Here is a 21985-nt window from a genome sequence, read left to right as displayed (position 1 = left end):
CTGTGAAGCTCACCTCAATTAATCAGATCATCTTCTCTGAAAGCAGTTAGCTGGTTAGCGATGACATTTTCTCACTAATGTAAGCTAATCAAACTCTTGCATGGGGATTGCTTTTGCTGAATTCATATAAATGTCAACGCATAAAGCCGAGCGACGGCAGCTAAATTGAATTAGAAACGAGCTTTCGACTGGAGACAACAAAGTTCCAGTTGCGTCCGCAGTGAATGGCAACTCAATCAAAAGTGTCCTTTAAGTTAAATCCAAACATGTTAATTCAATGGATGACTTCATGAGAACATATATTTTTATTTCCATTGCAAGAGTTTTCCATGTTTCCTTCTTTTCCTCTCAGGAGGTAATCATTTCGACGTGGAGGTCAGGTAAAGCGGCCTCCTTTTCCAGTCCAAACCGCCCCTCTGGGTGGGAAAAAGCTCCAGGCTGCCGTTTCACACGGGCATTGTGTTGTACATGTCTGCACAAAGCTCATCCTCTGGAGGCCGTGAGGGTTAACCTCCGAGCAAACGCCCAACGGAGATTAATTCAGCGTCCTAACCCGAATCCGCAAACGACCCCTTTTTCTTTCTCTGACTTTAGGAAAATCTAAGATGAGCGAATAGCCTTAATGAAACGCACACTCTTTCCTAGGTGCAGTAAATCGCTTGCAGCGCGACTGTGTGTTTATGTCATGTTTGTCCTTTGTTGTCACTAAAACACTGTCCCCCTCCACCGGCGCTGCTCTGCAAGGTGCACTCAGGAAAGAGGCTTTCCACTTCAAAGTAGATTCCTAGCGAAAGCTACCCAACGAGAGTCGCAAAGTGGAATCAGACTTATCTTAAGTCAGTGATTAAATACATTAAACAAGGCTTCATAATCAGTTGAATTAGGTGGATAATACATCACAGGGATGAGCAGCATGGAAAATACGTGTAATCTACTTCAGTGAAAAACACTCCCAAACACACGAGCGTAACGCACGAGCATGTGCTGTCAACGTTATGTCATTTTGCATGCAACCAGCCGCTCAAAGCGTACACATCTGTGAGTCCAAGATTGGTGGTGTAAAAACACCCAAACATCGGGTACTTGACTGTTTGGATTTCTCCATAATGAGGTACGATGATAGATTGAGCTAGTGATGACTACAGGATATTTCATATATCGACCAATGGGAGCTCTAATTTTAGATTGTTGTTACAGTAGTCCTGCTCCCCGGGCAAAAAGTGCTCTGTCATTTCTTTATTTATTCTGCAGGGCCACATGGTGGTATTTACCCTCAAACAGACAGCGGAACGGGAAGGCTGAGAGATTGGATCTCACTATTTACTAAACAGGGCAGTAATACACCTGTTTTTGCCCTTAATCTCAGCCTGACCCCTCGCTGTCCTTTTGTCTTCCTGTTGTGTTGAATGCCATTCCTAATTTCCTTTTCAAAGTAAGGTGGTCAGCTCCCCTCTCCTTAAAGATGTAATCGCTGCAGCGAAAAGATGCATACGTGAGCAGAGAGACATCTGACGGCACATGAAAGCAGAGCTAACGCAGCTCCAGCTGTAAGCATGCCGATGAATGACGCCTCGAACTGTTTCAGGGCATCGTGTTTCTGCTGGCTGACCTAAAAACATCACGTCTGGTGTCGAGTGTTGGCTTCATATAAAAACCCAAAACAGAACACAAACCAACATAAGTACTAAACACGCCTTTAGTTGCTCTCAAAAGATTAGTTTAATCTAGGGCTGTCAGTCAATTAAAATAGTTAATCGTGATTAATCACACATTTTTTATCTGTTCTAAATGTACCTTAAAGGGAGATTTATCAAGTATTTAATACTCTCATCAACATGGGAGTGGACAAATAGGCTGCTTTGTGCAAACGTATGTATATATTTATTATTGGAAATCAATGAACAACACAAAACAATGACAGATATTGTCCATAAACCCTCACAGATACTGCATTTAGCATAAAACAATATGCTCAAATCATAACTTGGCAAACTTTCCTCGCCATGCTACATTTTGAACAGATAAAAAATGTGTGATTAATCATGCGATTAAATATTTTATTCCATTGACAGCCCTAGTTTTTTTTTTTATCACTAAAAGTAGTCATGAAGCAGGTGAATATCAGACATCGACTGGATGCATTCATATATATACAAAAAGGAATAAAAGTGTTTTTCGTGGCAGCACAACAGTGCGGAGTAGAGATACTGATATTTCTGTAGTGCTGATAGAATTAGTTTTCTCCCCTTTGGTGCCGTTCAGATCTGTATTTGATTCTCTGAATGATCCACTTGACTGGATCAGTTCAGGTCAACCATGATAAACTGTAATAAGAGTTTCCTTGCCCAAAGGTTACCTCAGAGCTCACGCAGTTCTTCGGGGCAGCGAGTATCAAACAGTCCCGTCCAGTACAACTAAGTGAGCCATAAACTTTATGTTATGATCCGACTGTTGACCTTACTCTACTTCATCGTACTGTACATTTCCAAATAGTCATTTAGGTGAAGCGGTTACTTCCAATATTCACCACTAACCCCATTTAGCAGTCATTTAGCTGCTGTGGTGTACCTAGCTGTTTGTGTTTACGCCGTGGTTTGACCTGTTACATGTCGACTCACAGGTGTTTTCAGTTTGGTTTCCTGTTCTAAAAAATCACTCACACTATAATGCAGATAAAAGGGAGCTTAATATTTATTTATATATTTATTTTGTTTCTGTGATCAAAAGGTGCCTGAACCGACAGATCTGTACGTGATCCAGAACGCCATTAAAACACTTGAATGATTTATTGTTTGATTTTAGAGTGTTTGCATTTCTAAACCGCCCTTTCATTGATGTGAAAGTTAAAATACTCCCAAGTTTTTAATTCAGTTAGAACCTTTCAGGGTCGGTATAATCAGAAAATGCTGTTTGCATGAGTTTCTTATTCAGGGTGTTGTCTTAATCAAGTTAATACTGGAAATATTACAGTCCATGTAAATGTTATGTCTGTGTACAGCTGCCAAGAAAAGGCCTGATTTTTGGCCAGGTTTTTGTCATGTCCAAGACAGGCTATGGGAAGTCGTAAAATAAGCCCAGAATATGATCTATTACATGTAGAAAAGCTTTGAAAGACACTCTGACAATGAGACAATAAAAAATAAAATACTTAGAAGAGAAATGTTTTGGATGTTAGTCAGAGAGAGAAAGTCTGGCCTGCCATGTTGCGTTATTCAACACATTTCCTCCTGATCTCACAGCTGTGCAGGTCATTAGCAAACAGTTGCACGGGAACCGCGGGCCCTGCCAAAAACCTCTGCTGCAACTCCTGCTGTACATCCTGGGGTCACGGCGGGCCTCTGGGCCCGGATCCATCGGAGGTCTGAGACTTAAACGAGACACTCTCAAACATTAAGAGCTACCGGTAATGACAGATCCCCGAGGCTGGACAGGATCACGGCTGCGAATTCGGTGACCTGAGACCTGAACGGTAGGAAGTCGACAGCACGCAGTGGCACTCTCGCACCGAGCTCGGCCAAGTGGCGAGCGGAGGGTTTGGAGGTAGAGCTGTAGACAAACGTGAAGACTTGAAGTACTTCGGACTTGAGTGCCGAAAGAATTAACTTGCCTAGAGACTTGAAAACAAAAACATTCAAGTCTCCAATTTTGACCTGCATAATTTCCCGGAATAATATAAAATAAATATTCATACAAGCCAGCGGTTGACTGCTTTGGGGGGGGGGGCAGATGGGGGGTATTAGTAGACTTATTTTTATTGAAGAATAGCAGCTAACAAAGCTCCGCTAATACACTGATCAACTCATTATTTAAAGTTACTACGAGGAACCTCTAACTGGTTATGAAACGGTCTCAATTTAACAAACATGCCTCTATATGACCTACATGAGTAAACGACACCATCAGCATCAAGCTTTGTTTGTACTCGCGCAAGACGCCGTGGCGCTACGAGCACGCACAGAGGCGTTTATGCAGTATGCTCCGAAACACCAGGAGGCATACAAACAAAACGTTCTGTGGATAAGCAGGGAGTCAACGAGTGATACCGAAAACAACAGTAGTAAACACTGACGTAGAGATGTCTGTACAGGCCAACCTGCTCGGCCAGTCTTCCCTCGAAGTTGAATGAATGTTGAAATGAAAACCGCGCTGCGTTGTTACAAAAATTCAGAGGTGCATGACCAAGCGTCGCAACAACTTGGGGAGCCTTCACGCACAACGCAAAAGCCATGATGACGGCTTCACTACGGCGGCCATAAACCAGGCCGCATTCTGAATGCTCGTCATCGGTGCCACCGGGTCGGATTATGGCGAAATCAGACGAAATCATGCAGGTTCAGCTCCGTCGGGGGGTGGAGAGATCTGCGTCCGGCAACAGCGGCTGTGCAGGGCGGTAGAATGAGAGGTTTTCTAAAAGGGATTCTGCTGCTCAGAAAACGCTTTAGATTGTTATCTTGATAGCTACACTCTGATTACTGTAAAAAAAAAAAGTAGAAATAAGGCACTGACGTTGGGGAATCAGCCCGTGGCTCTGCTTCAACTGTGCGAGAGCCTGTGGACAGATGACCAGAAATTCATCCGACTGTCTGACGGCCGGTCGGGAGGAGTTAATCGGTCTTCGGTCCCCCCCCAAACAACGCCCGATGAAGCTGAAATTCGGTCCGACAATAAGTCTTGCAGATCAAAATTCGGGCCACAAACGGGCTGTAAACCTACAGCTTTACACCAGGGTTGGAAACTGGCACCAGCCAAATGCTGGTAAAATATGCAAGAGGCTTGTCTAGGGTCTAGTCTGGGTCTACAGTCCAAACATCCACACCATTAAATATCCTTTTCTTTGTGATCGGCTTCCTGATAGCACCTCAGTGATAAAAGCCTCCCAACCCAAACACCAGAAAGCCTTTATACACTCAAAACAAAGCTTTACTGAGCGCTGAGCTACCGTTTAAGGTCATCTCTAAGCAGCACAGGCAGAGCAGACAGTACTTTGGCATTAATCAATCACCGATCAATCATCAATGCAGGTATCAGCTCCTGCTGAAATGATTCCACTGTGCTGTTCAGATGCACTCCACTACACACACTCTGAATCCTCACATGAGGGTTACCAAAATACATTTGCAGTGGAAGGTGACCAACGCTGCACGTTGATCTGTGTGTTGCCATAACACACGAGGAGCCTGTCGTGTCGTTCTGACTGCGTGTTTACCAGCAGAGGCCAACATGCCATTTCTATTGTCACCATACCGCCCGCGATGACAGACTTTCTTTTGAACATATAGAACTACAACAGCGAGGCTGACAATAGAAACATCACCTCCCGCTGAGGTTGTGTCAACTACAGACATCCAACACTTGAACGGCACATTATAACAAAGGAGCGTGTTCAGGAAGCATGTCAGCCATGCCAGGGGGTGACTTTTACTGTCCTCGTCCGTCATAGATCAACAGCCATCACGCCATATTTCCAGTGGCTAATGGGTAATAGTAATAACACTATGCTGAAGTGTTGCTGTGTTGGTTGCACCAACAATAACTCAAGAAACGCTGACCTCCGATGTGTTCCCCCGCCGTGTCCTAAAAAAGAACTAATAGAGGGGCTTTATGGCTCCAAGCTAGGGATGCTAATTTAGAATTTTTTTCTAACTGATAACTGACCCTTGTTAACGAATTATTAACCGTTACCCAACAAGATTAGTGTGACGAACGCAGCAATGCGCCAGCTGCAGTGTATGAGCACAACAAGACAACTGAGTCCCCAGTTCACCCGTCAGGGAGCGTTACTGTAGCAGCCACGGTGCTGCGGGTAGTGTCGCGGACATTCAGCCACTTTCCCAGTAACGTTAACTCTCCATCACATCATTTAGTTTAGTTTAGCAGGTTGTCAGCTGTGTGTCTGTCAGCGTAACGATAGCGAGTGTCCGATAGACCGTCTGTGTGTTTGTGCTACGTTAGCAGCTGTAGCGTTGCTAATGTCTTCATGCCCGTTGTTGTCACACACATACGGTCTGTCAACCCGGCGTAACGTTAACGAGTGTCCAGCAGACCGTGTGTGTGTGGCGGCGAGTATGGGGTTATAGCTGTGAGCGTAGCAGTGTGTGTACAGTTTAATCATCGGTGACTAAATGCCACGACTCCTCAGCTTAAGCATGACTGTATAAAGAGAACTGGATACAGCGTTGGAGGCGAGGCCCCGTTCATTCCTCTGAGAGTTGCTCGGTGGTGCATGGGGCCAAAATGGCTCAACTTCTGAGTGGAAAAGTACCCGGATCTTCCGGCGATCTTCCGCATCCATTTGGCCCGCGGAGCAGGCGCAGTAGCGTCCGCTCGGTCACACGGCTCGGTCACATGGCTCGGTCACAGGGTCATAGCAGTCACGCTGTCATCGCGGCTTGCTAACTCCGCCTCCCAGCCCTCGCTCCAGCCTCGGTCATGAACGGAGGAAGGGAAATAACTCTGGATTCAGCTATTAGTGCGTTTTACAACTTTTAGGACCTGATGATTTAAATAAGGGCTAGTAGAGTGTTCATACTGGGGAGTTAATTCACCTAAAAAAAAAAAATCCTCTGAGTTACAGACGTCTCTTTCCCAATGTGAGTTTATGGGGAAAAGTATTTTTGGGCCCAATGGCATCACGTGACGGACACAGAAGTTGTAGTACCGCCGTTTGGCCACTACGATTACCAATCGGTAATCAGTTAAAATTCTTAATGTCAGTTAACAATTAAACGGTTAATTATTAACAACCCTACTCCAAGCTATAGACCTGACCAGCATGGCTTTATGGCTCCAAGCAATAGACCAGACCAGCATGGCTTTATGGCTCCGAGCTATAGACCAGACCAGCATGGCGTCATCTCCGAGGCTGCGCTTCTCCTTTTGGGGGAAAGAAACTCGCCGTCACAGGAGAGAAAAAGATGAAAAGCTGTTGTGTAGCGGGTTAACCGAGGCTTTCTTTGCCACTTCTTAACCGGTTCATAGCCGTATTGCTGATGTATGCTGTGTTGCTCTCCCTGTCAATATTTTTGTCTCTGACTGTATTTGCACCGTTGCCAAAATACACCCGAGTCTGCACATGTGCCGGTCTGAGCTGCCTGTATTTGAAGCATTTTTTTCTGAACTCCATCCGCAACCCCAAAAAGCTGCCCCCCCAGAGGGCGATAGTTATTCAGCGTCCGCTGTTTGTCCCCGTGTTTGCTCGATGTGCACAGTCGGCTTTGGTGTCCGTTCAGAGGGGTCTGGGTGAACGAGACCACACGGAGCCCCAGATCGTGTTGATACAGTTGCCTACCCTGAGGCTTGACAACAGCCCCTGAAGAGAGGGGGGCCAGAGAAATGGATTAGGCCCCTGGCACTGACCTTCTTCCCCGTTCACCTCCCCCCTGACTGAAGAGGTCGGGGCCCTCACAGCTGAGCTCGGAGTCCAGTCCCGGTCCTGCTGGCCACATCCTACTGGCCTGTATTCTCTAAATGGACATTGATTATTTACCGGCTGCACGGGCGCCCGTTTGATCTGATGTCGCCCCTGAACGTCTTCCTGGAACCGGCCCAGACACGTGACAAAACCCGATCCCATCAGTCATGAGGAGCATCACCTGAGATGTGAAGGACGTTTTGCTTCGCTCCTGCTGAGCAGACTTTACATCATCATAATTATGTTGAAACTAGAGGAATAAATCCAACTATATCTGGGCGGACGCCATGGAACCTTCTCACCAATCAAATGGATTTGCACAACACACAAAGACCACCCTTCTGCAGAGGAAGTACTGTAGATCTCTCACACATGAAGGAAAATCTGAGTCATTGCTCACTTCCAATAAATCAGTTTAAATCAGATCAGGGTCCAAGCACATGCCCGCTGTTATACTGAGGAATTTAACACAATTACATTAGTGAGGAGACTTTCTAAAAGTTACCTGCTCTGCTGTTGGATTCGAAACAAGACTAGAATAGATAATAAATGAAAAAAAGAATAAATAATTAATAATAATAATATATAAATAATAAATAACTGATAAAAGACAACGATCTGATCAGAATTTTAAACACAATCAGCGGCTACTTTGACATAAAGTCACAAAAACAGCTCCTCAAATGTCCTGATGACAAACACAGAAATTCAAAAGGTACCCCACATGACTCCAGTTCAGACTGAAGCTGCTTAGTCACATGTCCAAACAACACGTCAAGTCATCACGTCTCCATATAGTCGGATCCTGAGGTTAAAACATATGTGACGCTCAACATCGTTCTAGTTTTAATTAACAAAGCGGACCTCTAAAGGGAAGAGGTCGACATTCAATACTGATTCAATTGTAATTAGGACTGTCGAAATTAACGCGATGACGCAATAATGCAAATTTGTTTTAACGCAACTTGCGATTTTTAGGTTGTATCGGGCTCAGTTTAAAAGTTAGAGGAAAGATACTGGTATCATATGAAACTAGTAAACCTGATGAATCCATCGGTACCAATACTAGCTTATATCATATCATGCTAGCTTGTCGTGAAGGAGGTTAAATAACGCTCCAAACTTACGCTACATTTTGGAGAGGAAAAACTGTCATGGCCATTTTCAAAGGGGTCCCTTGACCTCTGACCTCCAGATCAGTGAATGTAAATGGGTTCTATGGGTACCCACGAGTCTCCCCTTTACAGACATGCCCACTTTATGATAATCACATGCAGTTTGGGGCAAGTCATAGTCAAGTCAGCACACTGACACACTGACAGCTGTTGTTGCCTGTTGGGCTGCAGTTTGCCATGTTATGATTGGAGCATATTGTTTTATGCTAAATGCAGTACCTGTGAGGGTTTATGGATCAATATCTGTCATTGTTTTGTGTTGTTAATTTAATTATTTATTTGACAGGGACAATACATGTAGGCATTGTTACATTTAATTAAAGTGCAACCAATGCAATGTATATAACAGGACTTCTAGCCGTAGATAATTTGCAGACCTTGTCCGTGGTTAGGCTTTTAAGAAAAAAAATTAAAATACACATCTCACATAAAAATCACATCAATGATGGTATTAAACCAATTACACAACAAACCTCCTCCCCCTTACAGTATAAACACTTAATTCTGCTTTTCTTTCTTTTTCTCTGTGCTAATTGACTTGAAATAAAAAAAACATTTGCTGCTCTCATCAATCATCATCTATTTGTTGCCAGATACACGAGTTAAAGTATTAAAAATATGATAAAGACCAACTCTGTGTGATGATTTAGTAACATCACATGTCCCTGTTACTACAGTTGTTGCTTTGTTTATTTGTGTTGTTCCTCTCCTCCTCATCTTTATTTTCTTTCCCTCCGCTGTTAAAGGTCGGAAGTTGATTTCCTATTTCTATCTGGAAAACAAGGGCAGCTTTTTCCGCTTGGCCACTGCTGCGTGTCGTTAACTGTGCGTATGGACAACATGAATCATGTTTTTGATACCGGGGAGCTGCTTCACTGAACTCAACTCTTTTCCCTCTCGACTTATTGAAAACAGCACCTCGGGTCAGGCTGCGTTTATCAGTGTACTGGAGCTCACGCGGCTTCATGTGAGACTGAATGTCCTGCTGAGTGAGACAGATAATAACTAATTCAGTAATCACTGCTAATTTCTAGTTTTTTAGATAATAAAAAGTAAATTTTTAATTCACGTTGTGTCTTTTTTAAGGACGCCTAAATATTGTAAAGAAATTTAATTTGGTTTGTATATTTTTCTGAGTTTATATGTTCTTCTCATCAGTTTTATCCACTGCAAACATGTTATAACCTTTTTAAAACCATTTACATCACGGTTAACGTCTCTCCGTTTTAATTGGTTTGTTATCAAATCAGAGGCCGGATCATGGCCTCATACAGGCCTTAAGATCGTTTTCCCCTTTTTGTCCTTTTTTTTAATTATTTGTAAAAGAAAAATGAGGGCTGTCAAAGTTAACGTGATAACGCGTTAACGCAGATTTGTTTTAACATCACTAATTTCTTTAATGCATTAACACAACTTGCAATTATTAAGTTGTATCGGGTTCAGCTTTAAAGCTAGAGTGAAGATATATGAAACTAGAAAACCTAAAGAATCCATTGATACCAACCATGTCATACTAGCTTGTTGCGAAAGAGGTTAAATAACGCTCCACAGTTACGCTAAATTTTGGCGAGAAAAAACTGGCATGTCCATTTTCAAAAGGGTCCCTTGACCTCTGACCTCCAGATATGTGAATGAAAATGGGTTCTATGGGTACCCACGAGTCTCCCCTTTACAGACATGTATTATAATATTATTATTATTTTCAATATTATGTATTTTAATATTTTAATCGATTGACAGCTCTACTCAAAACCATTCACATCACAGTTAACTTCTCTCCGTTTTAATTGGTGTGTTATTAAATCAGAAGCCGGATCTCGGCCTCATACAAGCCTTAAGATTGTTTTCCCCTTTATTTATTATTTATAAAATATTTTTTTAATATTAATCGCTAAAATATAATTTACTTCTCAGGAGACAAAGACAATTGTGATAAGCGGGTGTTCACTTTGTTAGTGGGAAGAACATAAATAAAGAACCCAAAAAATGTATGTCAAGTTAAACCTGCAGTAGGCAGGATTCTACGTTCACCGTAGAGGCGTGTGAGAATGTTCAAGAATTCAAGGTAACATGTGGTGAGTAATTGATAAACTGGTCATTTGTGGGTGAAGTATTCCTTTAAATCCTCTCTCAGATTATTGAAAAGTGACGTGTTGGAAGCTAGCATGTGAATGCAGCAGTGTATGTGTGTGAGTGAAAGGTGCTGATGTTGCCAACACGTGTCCTCAGCATCACATGCTGCTCGTCCCACCGGGTCGCCACAGAGCTCCTGAACAGGTTTGACCCCTGGGAGATGGCACAGCAGGTCAATGACCCAGTCCCCGGGGCCATAGGTGGTAATGTTCTGCACCGAACACACAGCACTCACCTCCCGTTCCACTCAGCGAAGCCTCTCGGTGAAGCTGCATGTGGGCCTGCTGGACTCCTCATTGGCTGCGATCTTTAATCGACCACGTTGGCACAATCGATGTGTTTTAACAGCCGGGAGCAGAATCGTCTGTCTGCCGTCGTCGTCTGCAGGCAGCGACAGGAAGCTGAAAAGCAAACACAACCCGTCGGATAACGTGTTAAATTTATGATCACCAGACCCATTATTATTATTACACATCAAGCTCAGTAAGGTGTGTTTTCAACACCCTGACCGTTGTGCTCGGGACCCCTCCCCAGAGAGAGGGAATGAGGTCATGTTCAGGAACCAACTCATCTATCAGGACAATGGACCACTCGTCACTTTCCAGGGTGCAGTGCAGCGTTGCACCAATCAGATGCCTGGGAATCAATGCCCATAGTTTCTTTATATTTCCTGAGAAGTCCAACGGGTAAAACTAACCATCTGATACCACCAAACTGCTTCCTTCCTTGGCGAGTGCTGAAGGGAAAGAACACCCAACATTGACCAGTCCCTCCCTACTCTAACAATAAAGTGTGCAGCTAATTATATATTTATAACTTTGCACACAACGATGATTAATCAGAATTGCCGCCTCGTGGTTGTATGCCTCCGTCAACCAGTCAAGCTATATCACATTCACGAGAACGGACGAACAACCCAAAAACCTAATGCCAGGGTGGGAAGGATTACATCACGGTGTTAGCTGGAAGCAAAACAAAGGAAAGACTGGAGGCTAACACTAGCAGTGGGCTAAAGTTACACATCTAAAATGTCATCTTGCTGTGTTGTTGCATCTCTGAAACGCTTCGCCCATATTGTCCGACTCTCTTTCTGACTGACTTTACTGAAGGATAGTTAACTATAGGCTAAGATTTATACACCCTCAATTTATCTTTACAGCGCTGCCGTTGGCCACCAGCCCGCTGGTCGGACGGCTGGCTACTTTGCAAGCTTAGCTCGCTAATTCCGCCATGCTGTCGTGCAAAACAGAAAATGAGGCGAACAAAGTTGTCCCTCATCTGGCGATAGCACTGTGCTTTCCTACGCTGTGACAAGAGTGTGTGGATGAAGCATTAAGTTGTTAAGTTTTACTCATTTAGCAACTGGCTAGTTAGAAAATGAGCCCAACAGTGGACAGCGCTGGTTCTTGTTTATTAAAATAAACAAGAAAAAAAGCCTAGAATACTTTCTAGCCAACTAACGTGTTCACAGAATTATTCTGCCTCCACTTAACGCTCCGCCCGCTAAATACCTCACCATGTGTACTAACAGAAAAAAGATCTATAAAGGTAGAAAGTATTTGGAAACTATATAGTATAGCACATGACAACCTTGGGGAACATGTTCAGGGTTTCAGGTCAGTGGTCCGTGCATCCTTTTAAATCCAGGCCAAACTCACATCGTTGGTCTCTTCAGCAGAACAATGGAATAGTTCCATCTTCCAGATTGTGTTTGGTCTCGTGTCAAATCTGGACCGTCATCAAAGGAACATTTTTCTCCCTCCAAACCTCCGTTGGTGTGACTGAGAAGATTGATAACGCCTGAGGTGGATTAGGAGGGATGACACATTACTCAGGTCTTCACAAAAGCGTCTTTAAATAGACGTGACCGAGTGTGACCGCCTGCTGACCTCACACACGGACGGCCGTCATTCACGAAAAGAAAAATGTGACACGTGTCTCCCGTCAGACAGATAGCAAACAAAGAGACCAGACACCTCCAGCACAACGGAACAATTCTTGTTATGTTTCCAATAGAAAAATGATAAGATATGTTTAACCTGCATCAAAATACATAGAGTGAGATATGACTATTTCTTTCTTTGAATGCAAAAGTTTGTGACAAAATAAGACAAATCATAAATCTGCTTCATCCTCCAGCTCCACTGCTGATGAAGATGTGTGATATCTCTGAAAACTCCAGAAAAAGCAAGAACCAGGACCCTGAATTTGGACCGTTTGGTCAAACTACTTTTTCCAAAGTCGACCATCACTTGTTTCTCCATCAAATATCCCACTGTACACTACCTGTAGAGCAATTAGCCAATTGATAAATTAATCAATAACATAAAATGAATGCATTTATTTTGATTAATGCTGGCTCTAGCTTCTCAAATGTGATGATTTGGTGCTTTTATTTGTCATATATGATATTAAAATGAATATCTTTGGGTTTTGGACTGTTGGACGAAGCTATCTGAACCCATGACCTGGGCCTTTGGGAAATAATAATACAATATTTCACTATTTTCTGACATTTTATAGACAAAACAAATCATGCAAATCATCAAAAGATAAGTATTCATTAATATTATGAATAAATAACTAAAATAATAGTTAATAATAATTAGTTGCAGCCCTCACTAACTGCCCAACACCACACTGCAGACAAACAAAGTTAGCGAGTGCTGTAGATGGTGAAGAAATTAGAACATCTACCTGTACTTGCCAACCTTGAGACCCTCAAAGATAGGGAGGATTTCAAAACTAAAGCAAGGGAGAAGTTTCAGAGACTTTGTTTCCTGCATTCTGTTGACTTTAAAGGAATGAAAATAACAAAATAATAAGTACACCGTAACAGTATTTTTATGTTAAATAGACCTATTCTTAATTTTACTTTTAATTCTTAGGAAAGAAAACTGAATAATTCGCCCCTCTGGCGTGAATTTATGTGAATCTCTGGTCTAAACTAGGCCAATAATAAAAGCAACGCGACAACGGCAACACTGCGCTCTGAAACCCGTTATTGCCAATAATGGCTTGAGCCACACCACGGCAGCTTTGCTGCGATGCGTGTAGAGTGCAGCTCAAACCGTGCTGCGGTGTCGCGAGCATCTCCGCCGGGAAACGACATTTAGTGTAGCTCTATTGCCGTCTGGGTGGAAACAGTAGATATTATACACGCTGTACAGCGCCAGAAACATGTTGAGATAACTAAAAGGAAAAAAAAATTAAAATGAAAGATTTTAGATTAAAAACGGGAGTCTCCCGAGAAAATCGGGAGGGTTGGCAAGGGTGCGTCTACCAGCTAAAGAGCCAAATATTTCTCTCAGTGGTCGGTGGAGACCAAAACAGAGCTAAAAGTACAGTGAATATTGGACGCACATTCATCAGGTGGATAAAAACATGACTCCGAGGTCAAAGTGTTGATCTGTGTCTGCTGGATGTGGAAGAAAAGTGAAAACGCTATGAGCTGATCATTTGTCAGGGCTGTGACCGTCAGGTTGTTCTGCACTAGTGGCCAAAAACTGATGAATAAGTTTGAGTTTTCAAGATGCTACAAACGGGACCCACAATGTAATGTATCAGTGATACTGCAGATCAGAGTAACAGGGCTTGGTTGCACACAATACACCCCCCCTCCCTGACCACACTGGCTGCACAGCAGCAGCCGACTGTGGACTACACCGCCGACATTCCAGCTGGGTCTAATTTGGCTGCTTTTTTCCCCCTCTTCTGTAAATTTTATTATTATTTTTAATCATAACTGTTTCCTCTTGCGGTTATGTTAATATCTGGAAATACACTCTGGCGGCCTCAGATCACTCAGAAGTGTTTGCGTGGTGTGTGATTAAGGGCGCCTGGCGAGCCCGAAGTCCGGCCTTCGCGTGGGTAGGCAGAGACAGCAGCAATGGCAAGACTTTCCAGGAATATCTCAAATAAATCAGGTGTGATAGGCGAGTGGAAAAAACGGCCCATTTTCCATGTTCACTTTCCAAATATTCCCTCTACCAGGAAATCCAAGGTTTAACACCTTTTGTCATAGAACACGTCTGCTGGTATTTCGAACAAAAGACATGAAAAAAAGATTTTGTCTGCGAGTGTAAACAACATCTTTTTCCGCGGGTTTGTTTGTTGTACTTTCCCAGGCAACAACAGAATCATCCGTTTACGCACCTCCGTCATGCTATCAGCCATTCCCCCTCCTCCTGCTCTCATCCTCCTCACGCTTTTCCAATACATCCTCAACAACACTCTTTGAGTAATTGTAGTGGTTAACGCAGCAGGCCAGATATCCAAACAGGAAACAGGAAAAAGTGCCGAAATTATTCCGATCAAGTGAGATTGGATGATGGAAAACAAGGCAAGAGGAGACATGAAAGGAGGGTCAGAAAGTGCACTCAGCTTCACACCGCTGCTTGTTTTGATTGCGGTGATTAAAAATGGACAGCTGAAGACATGCCCGAAGTCACGGACGCATCTTGATTTTATAACAGCCCACATTTAATCCTCTGGAATTATTTTTAGCCGGGTGCACCGGTGTTATCAGAGGTCTCCCGGTGACTGGATTCAGCTGTGTGGGATTATGTTGAGGTGAGAGACGGAGGTCTTTGCATGCAGACGGGCCCACAGCGCGGTCATGCAGAGGTCTCACACTGGGGCCGCTGCCATTAGAGGCTGGTCGTTGGCCCGTCACACAGTGTTGATGTTTGGACGGAGAAAATGTAAATGGAGTGTAATTTTTGGATGAAAAATCTCTCCTCTTTCTCTCCATTTTGTCTCCTTTTCCCGCCAGTGGTATCGATTCTGCAAATTAGTAAATATTGTCTTGTGAGGCATTACCGAGGGAAGTGGATTAGATCATTTTCCTTTCCTTTCATTGCTTTGGTGAGAGGCAAATGACTTGAATACATTTTTTGAGGTTTGGTTGTCGGGTTGCCATATAGGAAACAATATTAGGAGAATGATGGAGGTGAAACTGAGTACCTCAACTCCAGTCAGCCCGCCAGCTGGTCCCGGCTTGGCAGCACACGGTTGGAAGCGAAGCTATTTGGTACGAGCCAGTGCCATTTCCTGACTGTTCATGTTTTCTCGTTGGGAAGGGGGGAGTTTTGTTGGGGGGGGGCCCTAACCGATCAGTAGTGAGCAGAGGTGAGACACAAAGTCACTGTTTTGTAACTCACAAGTAAGTCTCAAGTCTTTGCACTAAAGTCCCAAGTCCAGATTGACCCAAAAATAAAGAGTCCAGAGTTCAATTCAGCAATGAACAACAGCAAGACTTGGTCCAAACCCAGTACATGTCTGGGCCGTGTACGGTCAGTCTGGGAATTTGTGGCTAATTTGTTACACAGATAGTCAGTGTTCATGTCTGTAATGTTAAATCCAGCGCTACACGTCCATCAGGTCCAGCGAGGACACTAGGGGAAGCCCTGCTCCACACAACCAAAGAACGTATATTGCCAAGAAGTGAAAGTCAATTGTTCAATCCATTGCAACGTCAGCGCCCAGCAGTAAAGTTACGCTTCCGCCATTTTGGACTGAAAGCGACTACCGGACGCCAGTAAAACTGACGTCCGGTAGTACTGAAATGACCTGTGTTGAACAATTAAATATTATAAATACAATAAGCGTTTTCAGTCCTAAATGGCGGCAACAGCGGTTGAAAGTTCTGTCTCTTTGCTTCTATACTCTTTGACTCAACTGGCCGTTCAAGCGGTGACGTACCCTCTCGTGGAATGCATCTGATTGGGTCCTGGTTTTCTGCTCGCCGTTTGAAACAGTAAACAACATGTCGGCCTGCTTGTAAACTTTCTGTTATTCCTTCTAAACAATCCACCAAAATCTACTTCTGAAAACATTTAAAGAGTGAAACAGACGACGCCACTCCAGAGTCTGGTTTCATTTTAGAACTAGATCGCCTAGTTTCACAGTTTGGTCCAAGTTTCGTGAGCCGGACGCGTTGCACTGGATGGGCTCATCCGCAAAAAGGACTGTTTCCGCCTTTTCAGTTGGAAAGAGCAACAGCCAATGAGGAAACTCCAACACTCGGCTGACCAATCGTGTAACTTCATCAGCCCTCTGCGGTCCAGCCAAAAAATAGAAATTGTGTTTGTTCAGTTATTTCGCCACGAGTAAATCCTCTTCCCAAACAAATCAATAAAGGATGTCTCAAAAAGTAAATGAACCTGACATCTCCGACACTGTCGATGTTCCCTCAGGTACCGGGGACAGGTAATCGTCTTTATGCACATACTTTTGAAATAGCTTTATCCTTTTTCCAATAAATTGGACTCAGACTTTTTCTGTCTTTTTCTCACTTAAACACATTGCATTATTCAACGCCGTTGGCACACATCACCATGAATGCAGAACAAATAATCAAAGTACAGCAGCTGCGATGTACCAATCCAGGAAGCAGACGTAAACAAAACTGTTGCTTTTCTGCAGCGTCGACACATGTCGACATGTTGACACTGGGCAGTTTGACAGTCGGTATGTTGACGCAACAACGGACGCCAACCTGTGATGTGTATGTGGGTGTGAGGCATGTCTTATGGTGGCAACATAACGTCTGTTTAAATGTCAAAAACATTCAAAGAGAAATTCCCGGATCCCAATCCTAATGTTGATCCTAGTGACAACAGGGTTAGTTTGCAGTCTGAATTAATTCCGCAAAACAGCTTTGCAGCCTCGAGGCTCGTAGTTCAGTCAGATATGTCAAAGAGTATAGAAGCAAAGAGACAAAACTCTGGCCATGGATGTATAAAGGGACGACTGTAAATCAGAGTAGGAACACTTAAACATCCCTCATTTAAATCATTATGTCCTAAAAGTAGTAAAATGAACTAACAGCTGAATCCAGAGTTATTTTCCCCACGGGACTGAACCGCCCTGCACGCTCATACGACATATCTGGTTCCTGCTAGCTTCCTGCTAGCTGTATGCGGCTGTAATAATGGATATATTGGCTGTAATACATCACTTTTATTATTTTCTAACACACCCATGGGCTGTATGCTGTAAGCCTGTACCGTGGTGGATGTATTAACGTCTCTGACGTCGCTACTAGTAGCTAGTAGTGCTAGTAGCATGACATCAACAGGATTTAATGGAGTTGTCGGCTATTTACTAACACACAGGGCAAACGCACAGGACACAACCTCTTCTACATCCATGGTCTGTGGTCTATTGGACCCTGTTCTACATCCATGATCTGTGGTCTATTGGACCCTCTTCTACATCCATGGTCTGTGGTCTATTGGACCCTCTTCTACATCCATGGTCTGTGGTCTATTGGACCCTCTTCTACATCCATGATCTGTGGTCTATTGGACCCTCTTCTACATCCATGATCTGTGGTCTATTGGACCCTCTTCTACATCCATGGTCCGTGGTCTATTGGACCCTCTTCTACATCCATGGTCTATTGAAACCTCTTCTACATCCATGGTTTGTGGTCTGTTGGACCCTCTTCTACATCCATGGTCCGTGGTCTATTGGACCCTCTTCTACATCCATGGTCCGTGGTCTATTGGACCCTCTTCTACATCCATGGTTTGTGGTCTGTTGGACGCTCTTCTACATCCATGGTCCGTGGTCTATTGGACCCTCTTCTACATCCATGGTCCGTGGTCTATTGGACCCTCTTCTACATACATGGTTTGTGGTCTGTTGGACCCTCTTCTACATCCATGGTCCGTGGTCTATTGGACCCTCTTCTACATCCATGGTCTATTGAAACCTCTTCTACATCCATGGTTTGTGGTCTGTTGGACCCTCTTCTACATCCATGGTCCGTGGTCTATTGGACCCTCTTCTACATCCATGGTTTGTGGTCTGTTGGACGCTCTTCTACATCCATGGTCCGTGGTCTATTGGACCCTCTTCTACATCCATGGTCCGTGGTCTATTGGACCCTCTTCTACATCCATGGTTTGTGGTCTGTTTGACCCTCTTCTACATCCATGGTCCGTGGTCTATTGGACCCTCTTCTACATCCATGGTCTATTGAAACCTCTTCTACATCCATGGTTTGTGGTCTGTTGGACCCTCTTCTACATCCATGGTCCGTGGTCTATTGGACCCTCTTCTACATCCATGGTCAGTGGTCTATTGGACCCTCTTCTACATCCATGGTCTGTGGTCTATTGGACCCTTTTCTACAGCCATGGTCTGTGGTCTATTGGAACCTCTTCTACATCCATGGTCTGTGGTCTGTTGGACCCTCTTGTACATTGTTGGTCTGTGGTCTATTTGACTCCATTTTGGATTGGACTTCCATTTATGTCCATTGCTCACTTTATGCTCCTCTGGGAAGCAGCCGGGCAAAAAGTTTAATAAATAAATAAATAAATAGTTATAAAAGTATGCATATTTATAATATAGTATTGTTCAACATAGGACATTTCATTAGAGACATTGAATATGACAATAGAATAGAAATAATTTAGTTTTACTTTTGTACGACACTTTGTAGGCGGTCGTTTTACTGGCGTCCAGTAGTCGCTTTCAGTCCAAAATGGCTGAGGCGTAGCTCTGCTGCTGGGTGCTAACTTTGCCATGGAATGAACAATTAACTTTGACTTCTTATGAATATACGTTCTTTGCTATGATCAGAACTGTAAACTCCTCTCAGATGTTTCCTGGTAGGAAAGAACCTCAGGAACCAATCTGGGATGTAGATCCCTGCACCTGAATCGCAGGTTAAGAGTTCCTCTGGTGGGAAGTGTGAAATGTTATTTTTCAGATTCACTGACCGCCACATTTAACCCTGAACACAAAGGAAAGAATGTGGGGTCAAAACAATAGTTATCAGAAGGCCGAACGCTCCTGACTCATTCAGCTTTGTGGACTAAATCAGACGGATCTAATTGAAGCCACATTCCTACGAGTGAGGCTTGAATTCCTGAGCTATTCCTGCACACGGTACACAGTGGACGCCACACACCCACTCACACATGCACAAAAAACACACCTACCAGCGTAGGTGACGGCCGGCTTTCAGCTGGACGACACAATCTCGATTTCATCAGTTACGGTGGAAGCTTTAAATGTCCCGATGTGGAGTTCCGTATCTCTTCCCAGAGTGATATCAAAGAGGGCATTTCCAGATCCCTCACAGGACGTGCTTGAGAACTTTTTACCGTTGAATGTGTGGTTGTGATTCACTGTGTTTACACAAAGACTTTCCCCACAGAGTGGCTGTGGCCACCCAGTCATAACAGTCCACCAACGTGCCGGGGTCGAGACATCAAAGACGTTTCAGTCAGGAGCATGAAATAACACTGTGACAAACACAACTCGCATGGCAGGATACAACGTCCCTCATCCGTTCGCTTTCTGTTCTCAATCAGATTGCTTATAAATGTCCAAAATTAAACCAGGCCGCTCCCTGGAATGTGGCTTCATGGTTGTACTGGAGCTTAACACAAACAGGTCAACACTTAGCACCACGAACAGGCTTTCCTGTTCTCAGTAAGTCAGGTGCCTCTAGTTTCTCCAGCTTCTTCTAGCCTCCATTTCACCCCGTTTCTTACAGTGTAGTCGCCTCAGGAAGAGATCGGTTTACAGCCACGGTGGAGAGGAATGATTACAGCTAGGGATGTTAATAATTAACTGTTAACCGACATTAAGAAATTTAACCGATTAACGCTATCAGTTACTCGGTTAAAAGAAATATTACAAATTAAATGAAAAGCTGAGCAAACCTCAGAGGAGCGGCTTGTCACCTAAAGGAGAACAGCTGGTCCACCTTAACAGTCCACCTTAAGTGATGTAGCATTTATTTACCGGCAAATAAACTGTACACACGCTGCACTGCTTCATTCACAGCTATAATGTTACTGATAACTTATCAGGGATGCCCCGATATTCAGTAAAACTATGCGATCGGGAGATCGGCGTTAATGCTTTTATTTGAGTGCCCAGAGTACGCTCCGCCGCTCCGAGAGCGAGGTGCTCTGAATAACTGAACGGTAATGTTATATTCGGTCCAGTTTGTGCCAGAGTGCGCTCTATTTACTAACGCACCAACAGCGTGAAGCTACATTGTGAACAACAGGTCCGTGTTGAAATCAGCAGGAGAGCTAGTTAACGTTAGCGGTTAGCTGTCAGCAGCCGGTGGGCAGCGCGGTTTATTTTAACCCAAGACCACGATCTTTTTCTAAACCTCACCAAGAAGGTTTGTTTCCTAAACCTATCAGAAATCCGTGAAGACAAAACTTCTCCCATGTAATTAAGGCACCTAACAGCGAACGTTAACAGACGTTCCATTGAGTTCCATTATGGTGCGTTCATTCTCTGCTCAGTAAAAATGAGCATTAGGTATAATGTTATCATGATGTGTTCAAATGTAATCTTGTAAAATGTAGTTTTTGGTGAGAAACTTGAATGAATCCAGTTGTTAGAAGGAGATATTTTCACAGTAATATAAAATAGGTAATAGAGAGATAATTATGACATGTTTAACTTCCTAACACTAGCTCTCTAAGTAGCTTATGATAATACATACTTAAACTACTAATACCAAGCTTCTGTAGAAAGCAACCAGAGTTGGTGATTGTTGAGACACTTTTGATGTTTTACTTTGTTTCTGTGGAGTTTGAATGAAGTGCGTTTTATAATGATCAGTGAGGTAAAATGACTGTTTCTGTCAATGGAGTCTTGTTACCTTGTGATGGATTTACCTCCAACACTGAATCTCATCAATATTTAATGAAACCGTTGTTTCCACTCCTGCATCTGCAGATGGAGGTTTGTAATCTACTTTCCTTCTTCTGCTCTCTGCTACGTATACTGGGAAGCTTTGGCAGGAAGCTCAGACTGTGTGTGTGTGTGCGTGTGTTGTCTGCGTGTGGCGTTGCAAGTGCACGCAGCCCCAGACAGCTGTGCAAACATGGACGCCGCACCGACCGCTGCAGAGCAACGCCTGAGATGCCGCACATGTGGTCCAACCTGGCGAAGACGAGCACAAGTGAGACGTCTGGGACGGAGACCATCACTGATGATATTCTCCTTTTTACTCTCGTTGTGTAATCACTGACACATAACTGCTACGGGATGAACGGCACATTTCAGAGCCAGGGAAGTCTGCATTTATTGGCCTCCCCCCACATTCCCTCGTTCCACTTTTCAATTTATTCCACAAATTTGATTTTATTTAAAGAAACCTGAGCAAGTTAGCGGCTAATTTTCTTTCATGAGAGATTCTCTGTACTAAAATAAGCCTGCTCACAATAACCGGGAAAACAATCCTGTTGCCAATCAAAACGGAGCTCCAGCTGCTGAA

At 43.6% G+C, this 21985-nt stretch overlaps 1 long non-coding RNA gene across 2 annotated transcripts in view; it reads right to left on the bottom strand.

Annotated features, from left to right (window-relative positions):
* The window catches only part of LOC141758225 (uncharacterized), a 133255-nt gene that overhangs the window by 26127 nt on the left and 85143 nt on the right, over positions 1-21985 (bottom strand). Inside the window, exons 3-4 of one of the 2 annotated variants that reach the window (XR_012591837.1) lie at positions 10955-11120; positions 8494-10872 (exon numbers count right to left, since the gene is read on the bottom strand). This is a non-coding gene — a long non-coding RNA (uncharacterized LOC141758225). Of the gene's footprint in view, positions 1-8493; positions 10873-10954; positions 11121-21985 lie in introns of those variants that run through there. The other variant, XR_012591836.1, reaches the window with a different exon arrangement.

This window comes from Sebastes fasciatus, chromosome 20, assembly GCF_043250625.1.
Source record: "Sebastes fasciatus isolate fSebFas1 chromosome 20, fSebFas1.pri, whole genome shotgun sequence".
Taxonomy (NCBI): Eukaryota; Metazoa; Chordata; class Actinopteri; order Perciformes; family Sebastidae; genus Sebastes; species Sebastes fasciatus.
This window is presented reverse-complemented; position numbering and strand designations above follow the sequence as displayed.